At 42.0% G+C, this 24635-nt stretch overlaps 1 long non-coding RNA gene across 2 annotated transcripts in view; it reads left to right on the plus strand.

Annotated features, from left to right (window-relative positions):
* The first annotated feature begins 5242 nt into the window (after positions 1–5242).
* Positions 5243–24635, plus strand: part of LOC120399034 — a 70112-nt gene continuing 50719 nt past the window's right edge. The window contains exons 1-4 of one of the 2 annotated variants that reach the window (XR_005594892.1): positions 5243–5370; positions 6195–6435; positions 23214–23314; positions 24467–24570. This is a non-coding gene — a long non-coding RNA (uncharacterized LOC120399034). The remainder of the gene's footprint in view (positions 5371–6194; positions 6436–23213; positions 23315–24466; positions 24571–24635) is intronic. The other variant, XR_005594893.1, reaches the window with a different exon arrangement.

Here is a 24635-nt window from a genome sequence, read left to right on the forward strand (position 1 = left end):
TGTCACAGATTGAAGTATCAGTAGAGGAGGTTTTGGAATTAATTGATAAACTCAACATTAACAAGTCACCGGACCAGACCAGATGGCATTCACCCAAGAGTTCTGAAAGAACTCAAATGTGAAGCGGAACTATTAACTAAGGTTTGTAACCTGTCCTTTAAATCGGCTTGGTACCCAATGACTGGAAGTTAGCTAATGTAACGCCAATATTTAAAAGGGCTCTAGGGTGATCCCGGCAATTACAGACCGGTAAGTCTAAACGTCGTACCGGGCAAATTAGTTGAAACAATAGTAAAGAATAAAATTGTCAGACACATAGAAAAACATATACTCTTGAGCAATAGTCAACATGGTTTCTGTAAAGGGAAATCGTGTCTTACTAATCTATTAGAATTCTTTGAAGGGTCAACAAACATGTGGACAAGGGGATCTGGACATAGTGTACTTAGATTTCCAGAAAGCCTTTGACAAGGTCCCTCACCAAAGGCTCTTACGTAAATTAAGCTGTCATGGGATAAAAGGAAAGGTCCTTTCATGGATTGAGAACTGGTTAAAGGACAGGGAACAAAGGGTAGGAATTAATGGTAAATTCTCAGAATGGAGAGGGGTAACTAGTGGTGTTCCCCAAGGGTCAGTCCTAGGACCAATCCTATTCAATTTATTCATAAATGATCTGGAGAAAGGGGTAAACAGTGAGGTGGCAAAGTTTGCAGATGATACTAAACTACTCAAGATAGTTAAGACCAAAGCACATTGTGAAGAACTTCAAAAAGATCTCACAAAACTAAGTGATTGGGCAACAAAATGGCAAATGAAATTTAATGTGGATAAATGTAAAGTAATGCACATTGGAAAAAATAACCCCAACTATACATACAACATGATGGGGGCTAATTTAGCTACAACGAGTCAGGAAAAGATCTTGGAGTTATCGTGGATAGTTCTCTGAAGATGTCCACGCAGTGTGCAGAGGCGGTCAAAAAAGCAAACAGGATGTTAGGAATCATTAAAAGGGGATAGAGAATAAGACTGAGAATATATTATTGCCCTTATATAAATCCATGGTACGCCCACATCTCGAATACTGTGTACAGATGTGGTCTCCTCACCTCAAAAAAGATATTCTAGCACTAGAAAAGGTTCAGAAAAGAGCAACTAAAATGATTAGGGGTTTAGAGAAGGTCCCATATGAGGAAAGATTAAAGAGGCTAGGACTCTTCAGTTTGGAAAAGAGAAGACTAAGGGGGGACATGATAGGTATATAAAATCATGAGTGATGTTGAGAAAGTGGATAAGGAAAAGTTATTTACTTATTCCCATAATACAAGAACTAGGGGTCACCAAATGAAATTAATAGGCAGCAGGTTTAAAACAAATAAAAGGAAGTTCTTCTTCACGCAGCGCACAGTCAACTTGTGGAACTCCTTACCTGAGGAGGTTGTGAAGGCTAGGACTATAACAATGTTTAAAAGGGGATTGGATAAATTCATGGTGGCTAAGTCCATAAATGGCTATTAGCCAGGATGGGTAAGAATGGTGTCCCTAGCCTCTATTCATCAGAGGATGGAGATGGATGGCAGGAGAGAGATCATTTGATCATTGCCTGTTAGGTTCACTCCCTCAGGGGCACCTGGCTTTGGCCACTGTCGGTAGACAGATACTGGGCTAGATGGACCCTTGGTCTGACCCGGTACGGCCTTTCTTATGTTCTTATGTTCTTATGTTCTTATTAAAAATGTATACACTTGAACTGAGGCTGAGATGGAAATAGGAGACGGACTTGTTGAAAGACTAGCAAGGATAAAAAGGAGTAAAAGACATGGGTGATGTCCTGGTAGGGGGTCTACTACAAACTATCTAACCAGGAAGAAGAAGTGAATGACAAAGCACAGGACTTGGCGATGAAGGAGAACTTCAACTACCCAGATATATATTGGGAAACTAATACAGCAGGTCACAGATTATACAAGTTCTTGAAATGTATTAGGGGCAATATTTTTATTTCAGAAGGTGAATAAAGCTACTATGGGAGAAGCTGTTCTAAAGTTGATTTTGACAAATAGAGAGGAACTTGTTAAAGTGGAAGGCGGGTTAGGTGAAAACAATCATGAAATGGTAGATTTCATGATTCTAAGAAATGGTAGTAGGGAAAACAGCACAATAAAGATAATGGTTTTCAAGAAGGCAAATTTTAGCATACTCATGGAGTTGGTGGGAAGCAAGTCTAAAGGGAAAAGCAGTTCAAGAGAGTTGGCAGTATTTCAAAGACACAGTATTAAGGGCACAAGAGAAAGATAAGAAGAATGACATGAGACCACCCTGGCTTAACCAGGAGATCTTCAATGATCTGAAACTCAATTTGCAAACACCTAGAAGATAGTAAAGTGATAAATAATAGTCAGCATGGAGATTTTTAAGAGCAGGTTAGGCAAACACCTTTCAGGGATGGTCTAGATAATACTTAGTCCTGCCATGAGTGCTGGGGACTGGATTAAATGACCTCTCAAGGTGACTTCTAGTCCTATTATTCTATGAATAGAGCCTTCAGCCAAAGACACTCCTACACTGTAGGCCGTCAGGGACAGTAGTTAGTCACAGGCATTCCTGTGCTCTGTGTGGGCTTGGTGTGAGCTTACCATTGCCAAGTCCTTCTCTCTCTCTACCTGCATTTTTTCCATTGGAGGATATTGATGTTTCTGGTTAGCAACACCCTCTGTGGCCCCTACTCATGGATAAGAGAGAGACCACAATCAGCAGAGAGCAAGTATATCCTTCTCTGAAGAGGAAAAAAAACAGCTTATTTCAAGATTTCTACCTTTTAGAATTTTTTTTCATATAAATGTAACATAACTTGGATGCTTTTGAAATTTAAATGCTATAATGACTAAACTGTTGACAATTAACCATGAGATGCTAGTTTATATCAGCTTGAGATATTTTAAGTTAGGGATATCAGCAGATGTCTGACCATAAGAATGCTATGGTAACTAATTGTATGTTTTGTAGTGTAGTCTTGTCGGTCCCAGGATATTAGAAACACAAGGTGGATGAGGTAATATCTTTCATTGAATCAACTTCTGTTGGTAAGAGAGACCAGCTTTCAAGCCACACAAAGTTGTTCTTCAGGATCTCTGTGTAGCTCGAAAGCTTGTTTCTCTCACCAACAGAAATTGGTCCAATAAAAGATATTACCTCACCCTCCTTCTCTCATGGTAATTAAATTAACATATTTTGTTAATTAGCTCAAGGTAATAGGATTAATAACCTATGGGAAAAGGGCACCCCAACATTACTAGGGTGAGAAACTATAAATAAGGAAAAGGGCCTGAAACCCCTGGTGAATATGCATTAGGCATAGTGTAGTCAGTATAGCACATTATAAAAGTTATATCCCAGCCTGCGTGCTTTGAGAGATGTAGCTTTTGGGAGCTTGGGAGATGTCTGAATCTTGACAGGGGGTTAAATAGGATGACCCCTGCGGTCCCTTCTAACTCTATGATTCTATGACATGTCAGAATAGCAATCACTGGTCATGATGGTGAGGGGAACGAGAGGAAGATGATAATGAACACTTCAGGTTATTTTGAAAACGTGGTGTAAGTATGTGGATGCTCAGTTCATTCTGTATTATCTCTACTTGACATGCCAAGTTAAAACATTTGTGAATTTGCTAACTATATTAATAAACTATTATAAATATCGTGTGGTTTCCTAAGTGTGAGTGTTGCAATGCTGCATGTTGGGGCCTCCGACTAAACCATAATCCTGAAAATATTGGGCCTGACCTTGGGACAGAGGTTTACTTAGGGAAAATAAATCAGTAATAGAATTAATAGATCAAGCAACAACTCAACGTGTCACAACTTTTTAGTGTTTTCAGAGGCTTATGATTCTGCTGTGGTTGTTTTAAGAAGAGTTGTAACTTGCTCTTCTAGTCCTCATTCATCTTTTACAGATTCCATTTCTATAGTAATATTTTAAGCTTTAAATTGAGTGTTTACATTCACTTTGTCATTAGTGTCATGATCCCTCAGGCTAGTGAAGAGGATAAATATTTTCTTCCTTAGAAATTACATGGTCATCAGCAACAAGAATTCCTTCTCCTCCTTCACTTTTATCTGGTGTCAGCTCATCAGTATTCTTCTTCATTATTTCTCCATTTACCTCAACCAGGTATGTTGCTGATTTCTGGTCTTACAACTCCTACCCCTCCCTCCACCCCCATAATTTTGAACCTATAGCCATTGCTCGAGGCATAAAAATCTTTCAGGCTTGTGGTGTGAGTTTTGGACTCTCTGCTATTTTTCATCAGGGTCTTTGGTTAAAATTGGCCAAACTGAAGCTAATTCTTAACTGACGTTTAAGAAATAGACAAGCAGGAGTTTTCTTTTTAGTGGTTTGTGATGTAGCCTTTGATACTACAATAAAGTTTGCAATACAATGTCACAGGGTCTCCTACTCTCAATTTTCTACTCAGTTTTGATTCTTCGAAGGTCTCTCACAAATGTCTGCTCAAAACACTCTCCTCACCTAACCGATGCTGAGTCAAAAGCAAAAAATCTCTACAAAAACCCACCATATACCACAATGAGAGGGTCCTTATTAAATAGCTACATAAAGCCACACATCTTTCTTGGGTTGTGTCCATTTTCAGCTCCTTCCAGCTGACCGGTCCCTTTGAACTATGCCAGCTGAAAATGTTATAGATCTTGAAGGTTCAGTAACACCTCAGAATCCATACACTTCAGACAGGGTAGTGGATTCATATGTAAGGAGCGGGAATGGTCCACTATTGTGAGTAACTTTCCTGGCTAATGCACTACCCCGGTGAAACGGGCTAGTAAAAGGATTTGAGTCCTCGCTCCCACTTCCTTTACCCAGAGGCCTGCCTGACCTCAATGGCTCCCCTGCCACTCTCCTGTGTGGCAGAGTCCTCATAACACCAACAAAGCTGGGCCCAGGATGCCTGGGGAGTTCAGCCCCCAACCTTGTTGTGGTCACTTAGGGCAGGGGCTAGGGTGACCCCACTCAGGGGTGCTCTCTCCACACTGGACACTTCCCTGACCCACTGACAATTACATACAGTTCAACGCAAATACAATTTATTAAGCAGCAATCAATTAAAAAAAATAAGGAAAAAATGGGAAAGGATAAAGGAAAACACATCACCCCATTCTGTGGCACAGTGACATCACAACCAGCGGTCTCTGGAATGTTCACAGTCTGTTCCTCACAAGTCCCAGGCTTCCTTCTCAGGCCCTGGCTGTGCTGCAGGGATGCTGCAGGTCGGACCTTATTCTGGCGGTGGCCACACGCCTTCAGGCTCTAGGTGGCAAGACCCTTCTTCAGTGTCAGCCTCACCCTGTCGGGGTTATGATCCCCCTCCAAGTCTGGCCTGCAAGGCCTCTTGGCTGGGGGCATTTCCCTGCTCTGGGCCTCCTACCCAGGCAGGGGCGGCTCTAGACATTTCGCCACCCCAAGCACGGTGGCATGCCGCGGGGGGCGCTCTGCCGGTCGCCGGTCCCATGGCTCCAGTGGACCTCCCGCAGGCGTGCCTGCAGAGGGTCTGCTGGTCCCGCGGCTTCGGTAGACCTCCCGCAGGCACGTGGACCTCCCGCAGGCAGACCGGAGCTGTGGGACCAGCGGACCCTTTGCAGGCATGCCGCAGAAGGCTGCCTGCCTGCCGCCCTCCCGGCGACTGGCAGAGCGCCCCCCGCAGCATGCTGCCCCAAGCACGCACTTGGCGTGCTGGGGCCTGGAGCTGCCCCTGTACCCAGGGTCTTCCGTTGCTCTCCTCAGCTGCTCACTGCACCTGGCTCCGGACTGCTCCAACTCCAGCCCCAATTACAGCCCTAGCACTGCTGCTGCTCTGCCTCAAGTCTCCTGGGCTGCTTTTCTGGCCCCTATGGCTCTGTTGCTGCAGCTTTCGTCCCAGTGCAGGTCTGCTCTCTGGGCTGCTTCTGTTGCTCTGCTCCCAGCACTGATCTGCTTCCTGGGGACTGTCAGTCTCAGGGTCCCGATTTCCCATCAACCCTTCCCCTTTCTTTTGGTACTGGGAGTTACCCAACCCTCCCCCCCCCCCGCGAGTTTTAGTAAGGGACCAATAGTCCCCTTACACATAGTTGCATACCAGATAATTTGTTATATGGCATTTTGGCATCATAATTATGAAATGTATCTTTTGAATTTTACAGCCAAGAAATGACTCTCAACAGAAATATAATTTTCTTGCAATTAGTGTAAGTGGGTGTCACTCATATCATCTGGAAGAATACAAAGAAACAAGACTGAGAGTGAATAGGAGTGGGAGCCTTTCCATACACTGGACCAGCCATTTGAAAACAACAGCCTGTAAGACTGGAAAGCTCTCCCTTGGCTTGTGATCTTGGATAGATTCTGCTGTTTTTTATTTTTTAAAGAGTGCTTGTTTGCCAGGTGAGTTTTATAAGCCCTCACAATTCTAAACCAGCTACAAGGCTTTTGACAGATTAAATGCCCACTTACTGTTAATGTACTCATTAATTTTACATTGCATTTGGGATTGAGTGATTCATAAAGCCCACTTTTTATATGTTCTCATCAAAGCATGAACATAAAAATAATGAACTAAAAGATGCTGTGTTTTTTTTATTAAGATGGAAACATACAAAAAAAATGAATGAACCAGGTCAGGTCTGAATAAGGAAGCATTGAAAATATGGTACAGTTGTTCAATCAACTCACAGGATTACTGTGTTTAGTCACAGAGAAGAAGCTAAAAAGTGTTATGAATATGAAAATACTAAGTTTTTCACTGCAACCTGAAATTTCTAGCCCTGAGTTCCAGGTTGGGATTTTTTGTTTGTTTGTTTTGTTTTGTTTTTAGCTTGAGTGGCTGGAAAATAAAGATAGTAAGATCCCACCAGAATTTACTGGTTTTGTCAGATCAGACTGAACAATAACCTTCTACACTGATCTTTAAATCACAGCTATTTTGGGAGTGCAAAAAGCAATGCGGGAAGAGCAGTTTAGAGATATTGATTGTGTTAGTATTGTACATTTCGAAGTTGTAATCTGAAGGGTCAGAAATTCATAGCAGAAACATATAGTGGGAGATTTAGTTAATCAAAACCTATCTGTGTAGAGCTAGTAAATACAAGTCAAACTACATCTCATCTATTAATCTGCATAAAGCTAATTGTCATCATAACTTAGGGGTGGCTTTTTCTTTAAATATTTCCCCAGATAACCTTTGAACTAATTCATGATATTTGCTTCTCTTGCTTGGTCAGTTCTTTATTGTAACTGCAAGTTGGAAATCTCAAGTACGTAAATGACTACATGTCATTTTAATTCTTGACTTCAGTCTGTGACCTCTTGGTTTAAATTAGTCTCTAACTCAAAAACATTAACAGCACATTTTCCTTTTAAGATCCTACAGAGCTCTATGAAAACTCACCTAGTCTTCTTTCTTCATGTGATATCTAGGCTAAATTTTCTAACCCTTCCTTACAATCTATATCTGTGAAACCATAACATAATGCACTTGTACAATAGGACAATTTCTACAGAATACATTGATTGCTGTAGAAATCTTCTTGATTAACACTGGTGATACCAAGAACAAATTTGGGCTCAATTTTTTCCATATTTGTACTATATCTTATGTAATAGAATAAATAGTGTTGTACATACAAAACAGTGGAAGTTTTGACAGCTAGTCATCTTGCTGGGAAATTACTTCATAGAAGTTTTAAAAAAAGTCACTATTGACCAGTCCTATGCTAGCTTATTTGCAAGTCCAGAGAAGAAAAAAGTCTTCCTCAGTCTATCAGCCCTTACATAATCAGTTACCCACAGAAAAATTGTACTGATTCCATATTAATTTTCTGACTCAAGTAAGTGTCACAGGGAAACAACATGCTTCAGATTTTGGCCACCATCTTGGATTGCCTCTATCTAAGAAGGGAAGGAACTTTTGCTGCAGAAATTTGGATGATTATTCAAAGCTTATTTCATCCTCTTTGACCTTGAAATAGATCTAGAAAGTTCAGTATAACAGGATCCTCATGAAGTTCCTGGTTTACCTATGTCCATCTCAGGCCAGACTTTTTGCCATTCCTCCTTCTAGAATTTCAGCTTCTGGGTCAAGCTAAAATCAGGGGCAAGGAAGGGGGAAAAGTATCTATTCATTCATCCACCCATAAAAGAGTGAGATGAGCTCCAGTTCTGACTGAAATTTGAGTGACTTCATATTTGATTTGAAGCACTTTGCCCATCCCTATTGATTAAGACACTCAGTCCTGCAATGAGCTCCCTGGGCATGGGGCCCACCACTTTCCAGCACCTGAACAAAAAGTGCATATTCAACTAATCATTCAGTGAATTTTACAGCAGTTTTATACCAAACTTCTCAAAGGTCAGAGCTCCTAAAACTGCCATCCTCTACAAACCTGCAAGGTTTCATTGGCTGACAAAGGCTCACCAGGCCTGCAAATGCCCGAAGATAGTTTTCACATCTGCCCTGGTGCTGGTCCACCCTGATCCTGACCAACCCTTTATCTTTGAGACCGGCATCTCTGTTGTAGCCATTGGGGTTGTACTATCCCAAGAAATGGGGTCTCAGCATGAGATGCATCCAAATGAATATTTTTCATGAAAACTCACCCCAGTCGAACACAGTTATGAAATAGCAGAAAATTAACACCCTGAGCCCAGTGCCCCCTGAAGCCCAGCACCCTAAGTGGTCACCTGGGTTGCCTAACCCTAAATCCAGCCCTGGCTACACCCAATGACTCAGCAGATTGTACACCACTGCATATAAAGTTTCGTGTTCCTGTCCTATCCCTTGTCTGAGCAACTAGTTGCTAGGCCTGTTGCTGCCCAGACCCCTGCTCCCTTGCCTCGCCCCCATTACCCTGCCTTGTTCCTGCTTCCTTGTCCTTAACCCAGGTGCTGACTTCAGCTTTGACCCTTTGTGTGACCAGGGCCCTGACTCTACTCCTGGCTCCAGCCAGTGGGTCAGATAGCCCATATGACGGACTCTGACAGTGGGCTGGATTTTTGCTTTTCCAGCAATGAATATGTCTATGGCTGCTCAAGTGGCCAGCAGATCATCTGATCACTGATCACTAATAAACTTCTTAGCTTAAACAACTACACTTTGGCTTTGCAGGTCTTGTTACGACTAGCCCTTGCTACAAACAATCTGTCTTAGCTACATGAGAAATTCTGAATCATTTCTCAACCTTAGGCAGAAAGTTATGCCTTGACATACCTAAATTAGCTCTTATTTATGAATCTCTATATTAATAGAATCCATATTTTAATAATAATATTATCCATATTTTATACATTTCCCTCACATCATAGAGAGTCTGGGAAGTCATGTAAGAGGGCAGAATTCTTGTTTATCCCTCTATCTACACATCAATGGCTCATAATGTGTTACACTATTTAGTTTTATCAAATATATACCATAGCTTAGTAATTTTCTCTCTTCCCTGATAAATGGGTAAATTAACTTTGAGATACATAATAATTCTTATAATACAAATTATTTACCAGGAGACCATGTTTAGTTTAAATCTATCTTTCATCTCCATATTAGGGCAATTTTATTAATAGAAGAACTAATGATGTGCAGAAAATGACACCAAAAATAACATGCAGGGGGTTAAGTTCCATACTGGTTTGCTTTTCTTGCAATTGGAATATATCTAGCTCAACCAAGCCTTTTCAAGTTTCTGTAAAAGAAGTTGTTTTGGCCACAAAAGCCCTAATTTAGTCAACTATATGTGGTCAAACTGCACAGAAATTTTTGTCCAATTTGACGGCTCAGAAAAAAACACTGACTGTACCATATAAACCTGGTAACTGAGTATTAAGTGTAATAGCACTTAAAGATAGGTCAAGAAAGATTTTAAGGCTTTCCTGGAAGCAAGACTCTGATGTTGCTTTACAGTTAAAATGAAGCTAAGATTAGAGAGTGGAATTTTACCAAGCAATAACCCTTAGCATATTTTGAAAACTGCTGTAGGAGATACTTTAGTAATGTACTATCAGCAAGAAATGAAACAAATAAATGTGCCTAAAAACTAACTAACCAACAGGTGCTGAGACAGTTGGAAAGTCATAAGGGACTACGGGGCTCAGGAAATAATCTAAGATATGAAGAAGTATGTACTGTAAGGAGGCAGTTGATAAACGGTGGGATGATGAGCTAATTTCTTGACAATAGACAGTAATGGAAATAGGTGGAAAGCTATTGCAAGAAAGTGGGGTAGCAGAGAAAGGGGCATACTCAGGGGCGGCTCTATGGTTTTTGCTGCCCCAAGCACGGCAGTCAGTCGGGTGGTCCACTGGTCATGCGGATTCGGTGGCATTTTGCAGGTGACGCGCCTTCAGCATACCCGCCGCCGAATTGCCACCGAAGCCGCCTGACTGCCACCCTCACCACGACCGGCAGGCTGCCCTCCCTGGCTTGCCGCCCAAGGCATGTGCTTGCTGCGCTGGTGCCTGGAGCCGCCTCTGGGCATACTGCAATAAACTGGAGCCAATGTGAACAGCTGTGATTCCAGAGGTACAGAATCAATTGTTTTCACCATGGACAGAACTCCTGTCTTCCTTTTATTTTTTCTGTAAAGACTTACGCCTGGTCAAATTCAGCCACGTTAGGTCAATTTAAAAAGGACTGTGTCCACTAAACCAACCCCATTCAGTTGACCTAAAGGGCTCTTAAAATTGACTTCTGTACTCTACCCTGACGGGAGGAGTAGCACTGAAATCGACCTTGCTGGGTCGAATTAGGGGTAGTGCAGATGCAAATCGACAGTATTGGACTCTGGGAGCTATCCTAGAGTACTCCATTATGACCACTCTGGACAGCACTTTGAACTCCAATACACTAGCCAGGTACACAGGAAAAGGCCTAGGAACTTTTGAATTTCATTTCCTGTTTGGTCAGCGTGGCGAACTCAGCAGCACTGGTGACCATGCAGTTCCCCCAAAATTGCAAATGAGCTTCAGCATGGACCGAAAGGGAGACACTGGATCTGATTGCTGTATGGGGAGAAGCATCTGTGCAGACCGAACTCTGATCAAAAAGAAGAAATGCAAATATATTTGCCAAAATCTCACAGGGTATGTTGGACAGAGGCTACAACAGGGACACACAGCAGTGCCGTGTGAAAGTTAAGGAGCTCAGGCAAGCCTACCAAAAGACAAAGGAGGCAAACAGTCACTCTGGGTCAGAGCCCCATACATGCCGCTTCTATGATCAGCTGCATGGCATTCTGGGGGGGGGGGGACTCTACCACTATCCCACCACTGTCCATGGACACCTGCAAGAGGGGAGTCTCATGCAATAGGGAGGAGGATTTTGAGGAGGAAGAGGAGGAGGAGGAGAATGCGCAGCAGGCAAGTGGTGAATCCGTTCTCCCCAACAGCCAAGACCTTTTCATCACCCTGGAGCCAATACCCTCCCAAGGCGGGATCCCCGGCCCTGAAGCTGGAGAAGGCACTTCTGGTGAGTGCACATATGTAACTACAGTAGAAGGTTTAAAAGCAATAGTGTTCAATGTTTTATTTGTCCTGAAGAACTGGGATGCATTCGTGGCCAGTACAGCTACTGGAAAGGTCTGTTCATATGTTTAGGGATGGAGTGGGAATCCTCCAGGGACATCTCCATGAAGCTCTCCTGGATGTACTCTGAAAGCCTTTGCAGAAGGTTTCTGGGGAGGGCTGCCTTATTTCATCCTCCACGGTAGGACATTTTACCATGCCAAGCCAGCAGCAAGTATTCTGGAATCATTGCAGCACAAAGCATGGCAGCAAATGTCCTAGGTTCTGGTCACATTCAAGCAACATTTGGTCTATATCTTTCTGTGTTAGCCTCAGTAGAGTGATATCATTCATGGTCACCTGGTTGAAATAGGGGAATTTTTGTAAGGGAAGAGTAAGAGGACCCCGTTCATGCTGGGCTGTTTATGCTTGGCTAAAAGGGCTCATCCCAGAGAATAGGCACACGGCGGGAGGTAGGGGTGAAGGGATCAACCTGGAGAATAGCCATGCCACAGGGGGAGGGGAGAAGGGATCATCTCAGAGACTAGCCACGCGGTAGGGGTGGGGGTACAGCTTAATGCATGGAGGCATTCAGTGGCAGAGGCCAGGAAAGAATTAAGTGAGTGCAAAGAGCGGAGGCAGGACGCGATGCTGAGGCTAATGGGGGAGCAAATGGACATGATAAAACGTCTGTTGGGGGAGCAAACAGACAGGATGAAGTGTCTGTTGGAGCTGCAGGAAATCCAACAAGAACACAGACCCCCGCTGCATCCACTGTCTAACCGCATGCTCTCCTCCCCAAGTTTCGTATCCACCTCACCCAGACACCCAGGAATACGGAGGGATTGGGGAGCGCCTCCAGGCACCCAACCACTCCACTTCAGAGGATGGCCCAAGCAACAGAAGGCTGTCATTCAAACAGTTTGATTTTTAGTGTGGCTACAAAAAACAATGTGGCCTTGTCCTTCCCTCCTCCCCCACCCCACCCAGGCTACCTGGTCTGTTATCTCATTTTTTTTAATTAATAAAGAAAGAATGCATGGTTTCAAAACAATAGTTACTTTATTTCATCACACCAAAACCTGGCCAGTCATGAAACTGGTTTTCAAAGCCTCTCTGATGCGCAGTGCACCCTGCTGTGCTCTTCTAATCACCCTGGTGTCTGGCTGCTCAAAATCGGATGCCAGGCGATTTACCTCAACCTTCCACCCTGCCATAAACATCTTCCCCTTACTCTCACAGATAAGAGCAGCAATAACAATGGGAATGTTGGTTGTGCTGAGGTCTGACTTACTCAGCAAACAGCGCCAGCGAGCTTTTAAACATCCAAAGGCACATTCTACCACCATTCTGCACTTGATCAGCCTATAGTTGAACTGCTCCTTACCACTGTCGAGGCTGCCTGTGTAAGGCTTCATGAACCATGGGAGCAAGGGGTAGGCTGGGTCCCCAAGGATAACTATTGGCATTTCAACATCCCCAATGGTAATTTTCTGGTCTGGGAAGTAAGTCCCTCCTTGCAGCTGCTTGAACAGTCTGGAGTTCCTAAATATGTGAGCATCATGCACCTTTCCTGGCCATCCCATGTTGATGTCGGTGAAACGTCCCTTGTGATCCTCCAGTGCTTGCAGCACCATTAAGAAGTACCCGTTGCGGTTCACGTACTGGTTGGCAAGGTGGCCCGGTGCCAAGATGGGGATATGCATTCCGTCTATCGCCCCACCACAGGTAGGGAACCCCATTGCAGCAAAGCCATCCAGTATGACCTGCACATTTCCCAGAGTCATTACCCTTGATAACAGAATGTCAATGATTGCATTGGCTACTTGGATCACGGCAGCCCCCACAGTAGACTTGCCCAGATCAAACTGATTCCCGACTGACCGGTAGCAGTCAGGCGTTGCAAGCTTCCACAAGGCTATTGCCACTCGCTTCTCAACTGTCAGGGCAGCTCTCATCTTGGAATTCCTGTGCTTCAGGGTGGCAGAAAGCAACTCACAGAGTTCCAGGAAAGTGGTCTTACGCATGCGAAAGTTTCGCAGCCACTGTGAATCATCCCATACCTGCAACACTATGTGGTCCCACCTGTCTGTGCTTGTTTGCCTGGCCCAGAATCGGTGTTCCACTGTATCAACCGGCCTCACTGCCGCCATGATGTCCCTTTCAGGAATATCTGTGTCCATGTCCTCATCAAAATCCTCCTCGTGCTAGCGTCTCTTAGCCCGGTTTTACATACACTGTAGGATAATGTGTGAGGTGTTTACAATGCTTACAACAGCAGCAGTGACGGTGAGCTGAGCGGGCTCCATGCTTGCCGTGGTATGGCATCTGCACAGGTAATCCAGGAAAAAAGCCATGAAATGATTGTCTGCCGTTGCTTTCACGGATGGAGGGGCAACTGATGATATGTACCCAAAACCACCCGCAACAATGTTTTTGCCCCATCGGGTATTGGGAGCTTAACCCAGAATTTCAATGGGTAGCGGAGACTGAGGGAACAGTGGGATAGCTACCCACAGTGCACTGCTCTGTAAGTCGATGCTAGCCACGGTAGTGAGGATGCACTCTGCTGACTTAATGCGCTTAGTGGGGACAAACGCAATCCACTGTATAAAATTGATTTATAAAAATCAACTTCTATAAAATCGACCTAATTTCGTAGTGTAGACATACCCTTAGGTTCTGATCCTGAAATCATCTCTGTTGGAAAGAGCCCTATACCTGAATCAACTTCTATTGACTTCAAAGAGGATCAGCATGGGTCTACCCCCACAGAGCTTATTATAGCACAGGGACCTACTGTCTACTTATCTTTGATACAATGTCAGTGAATGTTCCATAAACATCTATTCACTAATAGGCTGCAGTGACCTCCAGGCTTAGAAGGATGTAGGGAAGAGCCCTCCTCTCAGAGAGCAGTAGGATGCATCCAGAACCTCATCTCCTTGCCACATGTGGTAGGAGAAGAAAGAAACTACAGAGCAGAGCCAGTCTGAGGGATAGGAGAACTCCCGCCAATGGACGCAAACAAAAGAAACAGCCTAAACAGGGACCTATGGACACTGATGATGTCATAGGCGCTGACTCCATGTGTGCTTCAGGACTGGAGCACCCTGGACAAAATTTAATGGGTACTTAGCACCCATTGACAGCCCCTCCAATCAACTCCTTCCCCTCCCTCCCAGGGCGTGCCACGATCAGCTGTTCCGCAGCTTGCAGGAGGCTCTGGGAGAAAGTGGGGAGGATCAGGGATGGGGCACACTTGGAGGAGGTGGCAGGAAGATGCAGGGAGGAGGTGGGGCAGAGGTAGGGACTTGAGGGAAAGGGTGGCATGGGGGCAGGTCCTGGGGTGGAGCGGAGGCAGGAAGAGGTGGGGTGGGGGTTTGGAAGAAGGGGTCAGGTGGGAATGGGGCTGGAGGACAGAGCAGGAGAAGTGGGTGCCTGTAGATGATGTCATCAGACTGCTTTCTAAGGATTTTGGGGTGAACATTCTTTCTCCTCTGCTGATTGGCTGCTGAATCCAGCTCCTTCCTCCACAGACTCTTCACTTCACTATCTCTCTGAATTCCACTCATTTTTTTCTCCATCACTTTCTTCCTCCTCACCCCATATGTTCCTTCCTTCATTCACCCTCCCCAATTTTATAAACAGTTAACCAAATGCCCCCCTCCCCTTTTTTAAAATACAACAAAATATCAACCAACCAAAAAATTGTGGAACTTGTAATATGATAAGCATGATGCTGGCAAGCGACTTGTATTCTCTATTGTTTTCCCCCATCTTTGTCTTGACTATTTAGATTGCAAGCTCTTCATCTTTATGCTATACAGCACCTCACACAGCTGAGGCCTGTAGGTGTTACCCCAATACAAATCAATACATCACAATAATAATGCACATCCCTCATACAAAATCCCTTTGTCAAAGGGAGAGACAGTGTGGTCTAAGGATTTGTCTACACGGTGTGTTAGCACAGACCAGCTGGGGTGTAAGTTCCAATGCATACTAGCATGTCATGCACTAAATGGTCATGTGGATTCTGCTGGGAATTGGGAACTATTAGTGCTTGCCAGCAGGGTCCACCGAGCCAATTAGTGCATGACATGCTAGTGTTCACTGGAATTTACACCTCTCCTGGCTCACACTAACGCACCATGTAGACAAGTCTTAACTGTTAGAGAAGAGATACTGGAGTCAAGGACCCTGCGGTTTATTTCCAAATCAGCATGGGACACTGCTATGCAATTTGACATTTGAGAAGATGTTTGGATCTAAATTTTCAAAACTGTTGCCTAATTATGCATGCCTTTCTTTGGCAGTCCAACCTAAGACAGACAAGGGGTATTTCAAATTAATAGCTATTTTTATTTCTTTGCGCTTCCTTTTCTAAATCCCATGTATGACACGTCGAGGTAGTCTGCAATATTCGTTTGAGATGTAATTCAGTTGAAAGTACCCTAGAAAGAGAAATACATATTTTGTAAATAACACCAGCTTGGAATCTTGGAAAACATGCAAGTGCATTTTTCTTATTTCTATTACACTTTGAGAATATCCAAAATAGTTGGTAATAACTCAAGAGAAGGCATTCACATTTAATTTCCAAGTTCCTGCAAGGACATTATGCTGTTAGAGCTCCAATTCACTAGTTCAAAAAATTGTAGCCTTTTCAGGAGCTTGTGAATTGAAGGTTTCTGAGGCTTATTAGATAAGGTCAAATGACTATACTAGTAATACTGAATTTGCTGCTACTGGTTTTATCATGATGTCCACTAAATGGAATACTTCCCCTTTAAGGAAAATAAACCTGAATATGGGCTGTGTTATCTGTAACCATTATTTCACTTTGTAATTTTTTAGTATGCTTCTGTGCCTTTTTTTCTTTTTACATCACTTTGGCCCGGGGCCATTCTGAAATCCTACATGAAGCTGAGAAAGCTAGCCCTAAGCTAAAATTGGGATAAGAATATTTGAAATATGATGCAACCAGAAGAGAAGCCTCCATGAAACATGTAACATTATGTTGCATACATTGGCAAAGTGTATTACCATCCAATAGCTGGGATTGTATGTGAAAGATGTAGCCCATAGGGCTAGCTTGCCTTTACTATTCTGCCTTCATTATATTCAGCAAGAATGCAAGGAACATACAGGCTTATATCTATTAGCTTCAGCAGTTAAGATGAGGCTTGAGACGAACTTTGGCATAGATAAACTTAGTTAACCTCTAAGTTTTGGGGAACTGGAAGTAGAGTGTAAGGGGGGATTTTGTCCATAATAACATCCGCCAATCACAGAAACATGACCTAACAGCAGCTTTTCGAAAGTTTTATAAAGAACATCCAACCACAAGAGCGCCATGGCAATGAATTTACATATACGATAATGAGTTGAAATCACTAATATACTAACGTATAGAAGGAGAACACCTCAACATTATTAGATTAAGGAAATACAAATAAGGAAGAGGGGAGAAACCCCTACTGAATATGCACTAGTCATAGTGGTGTCAGCATAACATAGTATAAAAATTACATAAGAAAACCTTTGGTCAGAAATCAACTCTCTGTCTGGCATGAATTAGCAATTCAAGTTTGCTTTTGCTGTGGCATATACAACATTAGGTGAATATGCTAGCATAGATTCTGTCCCACATATACCAGTGTTCAGAGTTTGTCAGAAGCTGGAATTTCAATTTCATTGGAAATTCTTTTATTTTGAAATTTGTTTTTGTTCTGAATTAGAAAAAAAATCAAATTTTGAAATTTTCTGTGAAACACAAATTTTTAAGAAATTTTGTTTTGGGTCTGTTGAAACATTTTGTTTTAATTTCAACTTGTTTATTTTTATTATATAGAATAGATATATACAGATATTATATCTATAGATAGATATATAGATATAATTAATATATAATATAAAAATAAATTTCAAAACAAAAAGTCATTTTCAAAATGAAAAATCAAAATTTTCCATTCCAATAAAGTGGGATGCCTTATATAAAATGCTTCATTTCTATTTTTGTAATGCATTTTTTTCTAACTCGATATAGTCCCATGGACTGTACTGATTTCAGCTAAGTGACTTTTCTGCCAGATAAATGTTTCATTGGAAATTTTTTGACCTGTTCTAATTTGTATATTTGTTTGTACAGTAAAATAGACTTAGATGTCCTTCCAGTCATGTCTCCCCTTATCACCGTCAGCTGGAAAGGGAGCTATTCTCCAGATAACTATTTCTGATTCCCACCACCTAGTTTCCACTCCTCGCCTCTCCATGTATGGTTAACCCTGATAAAAGAAGATGGCTGAATGCCTCGTTGCATATTGGGAACTCTTGCACAAAGGCTTGAAATGGAAATCAAGGAGCTTCTTGTTTTACACCACCCCGATCAATACAATCTTTACTTGAGACCTGTAATCCCTCCAAGTCATTTTGAAAGTGCAGTGCAAACAGTAGCTTATTGCATGCTTCCCACATTAGCTGGCTTCAGAATTTCCTATTGAAAGACTGGAAGCTACACAGAGAAAAAGATTTCATCATTCAAAAGATAGTATGGATCAGTTTGCTACGTAGTAAGCTGGAAATCATGATGGTCACAGATGCCAACCAGGTACAAATTTGGAGCCAAATTCCAAACTTAGTTAAGTATGAGTAAGACTTTATACTCCTGTATACGCCAGCTCTGCACCACTCTGATTCTGAGGCCATGAGAGCCTGCAAGGGGGATCCATATCCCCTCTGTTGTGGGACTTGTAGAGATGTTTAGAGAAAAATGTATATCTGCATCCAATCCACAATCTGCAAAAATGGTCTGCAGATATAAAGCAGATATCCATGGATTTGCAGGGTTCTAGAGATGTTCCTGAGCACCCTTCCACCTGCACAAGTCCCTGTGTTATCCCATAGAGGACACTAATAGGCTTCTACACTCTCGAGCAGTAGCTCTCCCCTGCAAAACAGACATGGGGGAGGGAAGAGAAGGCAATGGGAACACAAATATGTCCCCACTCTTAAAAAAAGCAGAAGATCCAATAACAGGATCCTTATGTGTCAAAAATAGTAGCTCCCATTCACAAATAATGGCCATAAGCATTTTTTGGGCTATATACCACCCTTAAAGTTCCTCTGTAGATGAGCTCCAGAGGGATCTCAACTCCCACATCTGTAAGAGTTGGGAGGCCCTAATCATGATATTAGGAGAGATTTTACCTCAGTGTCCTTCTTATATACAGAAGGAATTCCTGAATTCACTCTAAGGCTGCCAATAATCACTCCATAAGGAAAATAACCAACGTAGAAATAGAATTGAAATATAAACATTTCACCACTCACTGTGGTAGCTGTTACTTGAGTCACTAACATGCTAATGCAGAGCTGACAGTTCTCATGTTTTTGGCCTGAAACTCAAGCTTTGGTGAGATTTCTAAGGCCTATTTTGGGAAATCCCAAACAGTTTCTGCTCTACTCCAGACAGCTCCAGCTATTAATTCCATTCTCCACTGCAGCATCTACCCTGCTATCTTCTAAGATAAAAAAAGCGAGTGCTAGTGGTAGTTATGCAAAGTGTCCATAATCTAAAATCCTTTATAAATTATGGCGAGTGTGCTGGCATAGGTAACAAGAAATCCTTCCCAAACACACATTACAAGGAAGAATAAATAAAAGTAATCTGTTTACAAACTTGAATATAAACAACTAGATCCGTCCAGAAGAATTATTTCCTCTCACCCCATTCATGGAAAATTTCAACTTTTGGCAAAAAAATTGAAAACCAAAATTTTTTGTCTGAAAATTTTCAGCTGAAAACCAAAAAAATTGATTCAGAGGTGCTGCAGCGGTTCCTCATGAGAAGTGTAGCTGAAGTGTCTCATGCCCATGGTCAACCTCTATGGACTAGGTGGCTTGACCAGATGATATCTCCCTTGATATACCAAAGTTTCCTCTCGTGTTGAATCACTATGGTGCACCATGAGAGTCTCTGACTGTGGTGCGTCATAACAGATGTAATTTGACTAGGGAACCCGCCCATAGAAAGGAATGGGGCATAAGAGATGAATTAGAACTCCCATAAGATACTGCAGCTATATTTTCAAACTGAATATTTTTTATTATAGGCTGCAATTTTTCATTTTTTTGATGTTCTGTTTTTCAGTGAGAAGTTGAAATTTTCGGCAGAAAGCAAACACTTTTCACAAAACATTTTGTTTAGTTGAAAACCCAGTTGTCATTCCAAAATAGATTAAATGGAAAAAAAATTGACTTGTCCTACAAATAACAGTAAAGACACTTAACAAACAGGATCTTCTTCATACCTTGAACCCGCAAATTAGTAAATATTCTGTTAAGTTGTCCTTTCCCCATCTATATGTAGCATAATATTTTTTCCTTATCGTCACTTCAATAATGGTTCACTATCCTATACACTGACATCGTCCATAGACTTCTCTTAGAGAGGAGAGTTTGGAGCTACAGCATTGCTATTGATGGTCTGCTTCCTCTTCAACATTTCATTTGCTCTCTCTGGTCCCAGAATGTCGCAGGGCAGAATTATCCCTTCACAAAGTGATACAATACATCATCCCCTCTGCTTTTTACCATGTAAAACAATATTAACCCATATATTATAATGCACACTGGTGCATAAGGAGCTGTACTGTCATAACAGGTGGATGTTTTAGAAAGCAGCAAGGAGGCTTGGGGAATACTATGAAGATTTACAGTGAATCTCAAATCTGTGGGATTGGAGGGTCATATCCTTACTCACTAAATGGAGAAGTGTACTGTTATCTGCATCAAAGATTCAGTGAAGGCTCTGTGGCTTAGAGTTCCCAGAAATTTCTTCTGAATTTGAGCTCTCCCATGCAACTTTAAATGGGAGGGTAGGAAATGCTATATAAGAATATTATTTGAGCTCTTTAGAAGCAGCAAAGAATCCTGTGACACCTTATAGACTAACAGATGTTTTGCAGCATGAGCTTTCGTGGGTGAATACCCACTTCTTCGGATGCAAGCAGAGCTCTTAACATCTACACAAAAATCTTTGCTGTCTAATTTTGCAATAAGTATTATACTAAGTATGCTACTGTCTGGTTGTCTTGGTTGTTGTAAATTAACCAGAGTAAAAACTGGTACTCAGCATTGTTTTGTTTTTAATTCAGAGCAAGTTAGGTTTAGCCAAAAGGAAATTATGACCAAGATTTTCAAAAGTGACTAGTCATTTTGGGTGCCTCAGCTTTTGGGTACCCAATTTGAGACACCTTAAAAGGCCCTGGTTTTCAGCAAGTTTTTTATAACCACCCTCAGAAAATCAGATCACATTAAAGTGTCTTCCTAAAATTATCCCCTTTGAAAATCTTGGCCTTAACTGTTTTAATTTTAATCACAATAAGGGTGACACTTTAGAAGGTTCATTGGTTTGGTTCAGATAAATTTTAATAACTTATCCAAAGATTTTGTTAATGCTTATCCAAAGATTACACAAACCTTTTGTGATCTTCTCCCTCCCTACCACCCACATTTTCTGTTTTCTTTCCTACTCTCTCCTTTCATCCCAAACTGATCTTTGTTTCCTATGATATCTTTCTCTTCAGCTAACTGTATGACCTATCCTGATCCCTGATCCTGCTTCTTGTCAATGATTTATTCATAAAATTCCTAGAAATGAGGGATTGAAAGGTCTCAGAGTTGCAGAGAAGGGTGGATGTTGTAATATATAGCAACTAACAATGAAAACCACTAAGAAATATAGAGTGGAAGAGAAAAGATATTGCCTGGCCTGGAAACAGATAATTTAGCTAGGAGGAATTTCCTGGTCTTCCACCTTTCATGGACATTAAAAATCAGTGCTCCATTACATCAGTGTGCCAATTTCATCCACCTTTCCTCAGAATATAATGAGATGTCTGGCTGAGCCTTTTGCTATGGCACTTATGATTCTCATTCTCTCTTACCTCATTTTTTTCTTACTTTACCCCCCTTCCTGACCTAAGACTTATTCTGTTCCCAGCAGGACTCCCTGTGATATTTCAAATTCTTTATATAGGAACTCAGTATCATAGAGCTGGCTGATACCTTCAAATCTCACTAGCTTAAGGGCTTCTTTGGGTTAGAGTCATACCAGAGAGAACTGCTTGCTTGTTACATGTGACTATGGCATGAAAGATATTACTTTCCTTCACTGATGACTCAGAGAAAAAAAGGTGAAAGCAGTTTTGCAAATTTACCACCATTTTACTCTTATTTTGCACGTTTGGCTTCAATGTCATCCAATTTTATCAGCTACTCTTGTAAAGTTTAAGTACTTAAAGACAGTTTATTTTCTCCTGGGCATCTTGTTTGTTTGGTTTGTGATTTTTTTCCCCCCTAGTGAACTAGGAGAGCACATGGTTGCAATTCAACATTTTACTCCAATTCTGTCACACAGAAGAAGGCAGAGATGGGAAAGTGAAACACGTTTGTTCTGGGTGGATTTTGTTTTTTGATGAATAATTTATTTGTCAAAAATGCAATTTGATCAACCCCTATTCTCAAATTTGAAATGAATTAATCAAAGAATTTGGGGCATCTTAAAAAACAATAAGCACTAGATTCAAAAAGTGGCTGGAGGAGGCGAGAGCACCAGTAACACCCACTTTATAGTTTTTAGCCCAGTGGCTATGGCTTTCCTATAGGGAGGTGGGAGACACAGGTTCAAATCCCTGATCTGGAATAGCAATTTGAACTTTGGTCTTTCTTTTTCCATGTGGATGCCCACCTGCCTATGGGCTAGTCTGGGATGAGTCTTTTTCAATCACTCCTACTGAAGCTGTTCCACTTTGTATAAAATACTTGAATAGTAACTGGGCCAGAGAGAGAGAGAGGGCTTACTTACTCCTCATTAAAAAGCTAATTAGAAGGTTGTCAGAGCACTAGTGAGTGTGAGAACCAGATTAATCAAGCCCTGCTACAGGCATAAGTGCAACAGGCAGGGCCACCCAGATGGAGGGGCAAGTGGGGCAATTTGCCCCAGGCCCCTAGGGGCCCCCATGAGAATATAGTATTCTATAGTATTGCAACTTTTTTGAATGGAAGGGGGCCCCTGAAATTGCTTTGCCCCGGGTCCCCTGAATCCTCTGGGCAGCGCTGGCAACAGATTATCAAATGAAAACCCAGGGCATGTGTGTCAGTATAAAAATCAGAAGCATCAGGCAAATGAGTCTTTCTGTTTTACAGCTGGCTAATAATCCTCATGTGAGTCGCTGCTACCACCAAACTCTATAAGGCTCAGATCCTCAAAGGTATTTAGGTTCCTAACTTCCATGAAAGCTAGTAACCTAAATACCTTTGAGGATCTGAGCCTAAAAGCCTTATCTTGATTATACTATAACTTATAATAGTAATCTTTGTTGTTGTTTTGCGGGGTGGGTGATGTTATGGTCCTTTTCCCCAAGGTGGTTTGAAAAACTAATGCGAACTGGAGCACTTGTTTTCTTTATGAAGCTGATCCGCTTGCTTTGATGCCTATGACAGAGCTAAAAGCGCATTGTAACAGTGTTGGGAAAGGAATATTGTCACTGGAAGACTGAAGTAAAGCCTCTACTCTTGTAAAAATGCCATGTAATTCTTAATAGCTTCAAACAGAGGACAATAACCTGCTATGTTACTAATACTGGATTGTGACTGTATTGCAGAAATAAGCAAAAACGGAGAGACAGTATGTGACAGGAAAGTTCTTACTCACGCAAAATGATTGGAAATCAGTGTAAGGAATGCTGAACATGACAGGACCATGGTAAGGTTTGTGAAATAAACAATATTTCTCCTTTGTGAAAGTCTGTCTTTAATATAGATCCAGCTGAATAGGATCAATATCATTTGTTACACAACAGACAAAGGCTAGCGATTGTTAAGGGGGAAAATGCAGCAGCATCCAGGTATTCTTCTCACACATGCACGTGTTCCTGCCCTGACCTGTAGAGACCAACTCTATGATGAGAAGGTAGTTCAGGTTCCAGGCCCATTCTGTTGAGATTTCCATCGAGGGAGCTACTTAATGCTAATTGTGGCATTTTTAATGTGGACTTCTTTCTACACACTGCAACAGTTAGTTAGTTAGGTCTATCATTATCCCCAGCACTGTTTGAAACACTTGGTAGTAGATTCTATAATATCATGAAAGTTGCAAAACTGCTTCCTTGATAATACCCTGTATCTTTTGGGGGGGGGGTCCTTTTTGGCTGAAATTAGCCATGATTGATCTTTGCTTGCTGGTGATTTCTTTAGTAAGACAAACCCTAAGAAATTTATTCTAGTGCTTAACTATTCTGACAGTTAGGAATTTTTTTCCTAATGTCCAACCTAACCTCTCTTGCTGCAATTTAAGCCCATTGCTTCTTGTCCTATCCTCAGAGGTTAAGGAGAACAATGTTTCTCCCTCCTCCTTGTAACAATCTTTTATGTACTTGAAAACTTATGTCCCCCCTCAGTCTTCTCTTCCCTAGAGCAAACAAACCCATTTTTTTCAATCTTTCCTCATAGGTCATGTTTTCTAAACCTTTAATCATTTTTGTTGCTTTCCTTTGGACTTTCTCCAATTTGTTCACACCTAAGTTGTGATCCGCAAAAGCCAGCATCCTAGGTGGCTCCCCACCTAATCTAGCCAATGAGACACGTCAACCAGAAGAGTGTGTCCTGTATGTCATCCGTCGCATGGAGTTAGCATTCTAACTGTGGGCTGCAGGGACACACCTATGCTGGGGTATGTAGAGTTAAGTAAATACCTGGGTAACCGCTGTCATGGTAATAGGGAATAAGGCACATCCTTTCCCTTCCCTTCTGCTTTGTTAAGGATAGATAAGCATTGCAGCTGCATAAAGAATGTGTTTGTCTGAAGGATACCCTTTGTGTGAAGAAGTTTTATCTCACCCCTCTTTTCCTCTCCCAGCTACATAAATGAGCTCGGGGTCATGGCTCCTTCCTCCCTCCCCTGTGAACTGCTGACTAGGGGAACTTGTGGCTACAATTACTGCAATGAAATGTATCTTCAAGGTAAATATGTCTGTATAATATGCTTAATGCTGTAAACAGTAAACCGGGGTGGGTATAATTATATT

The sequence above is a fragment of the Mauremys reevesii genome, linkage group 2 (assembly GCF_016161935.1).
Source record: "Mauremys reevesii isolate NIE-2019 linkage group 2, ASM1616193v1, whole genome shotgun sequence".
NCBI classification, from domain to species: Eukaryota; Metazoa; Chordata; order Testudines; family Geoemydidae; genus Mauremys; species Mauremys reevesii.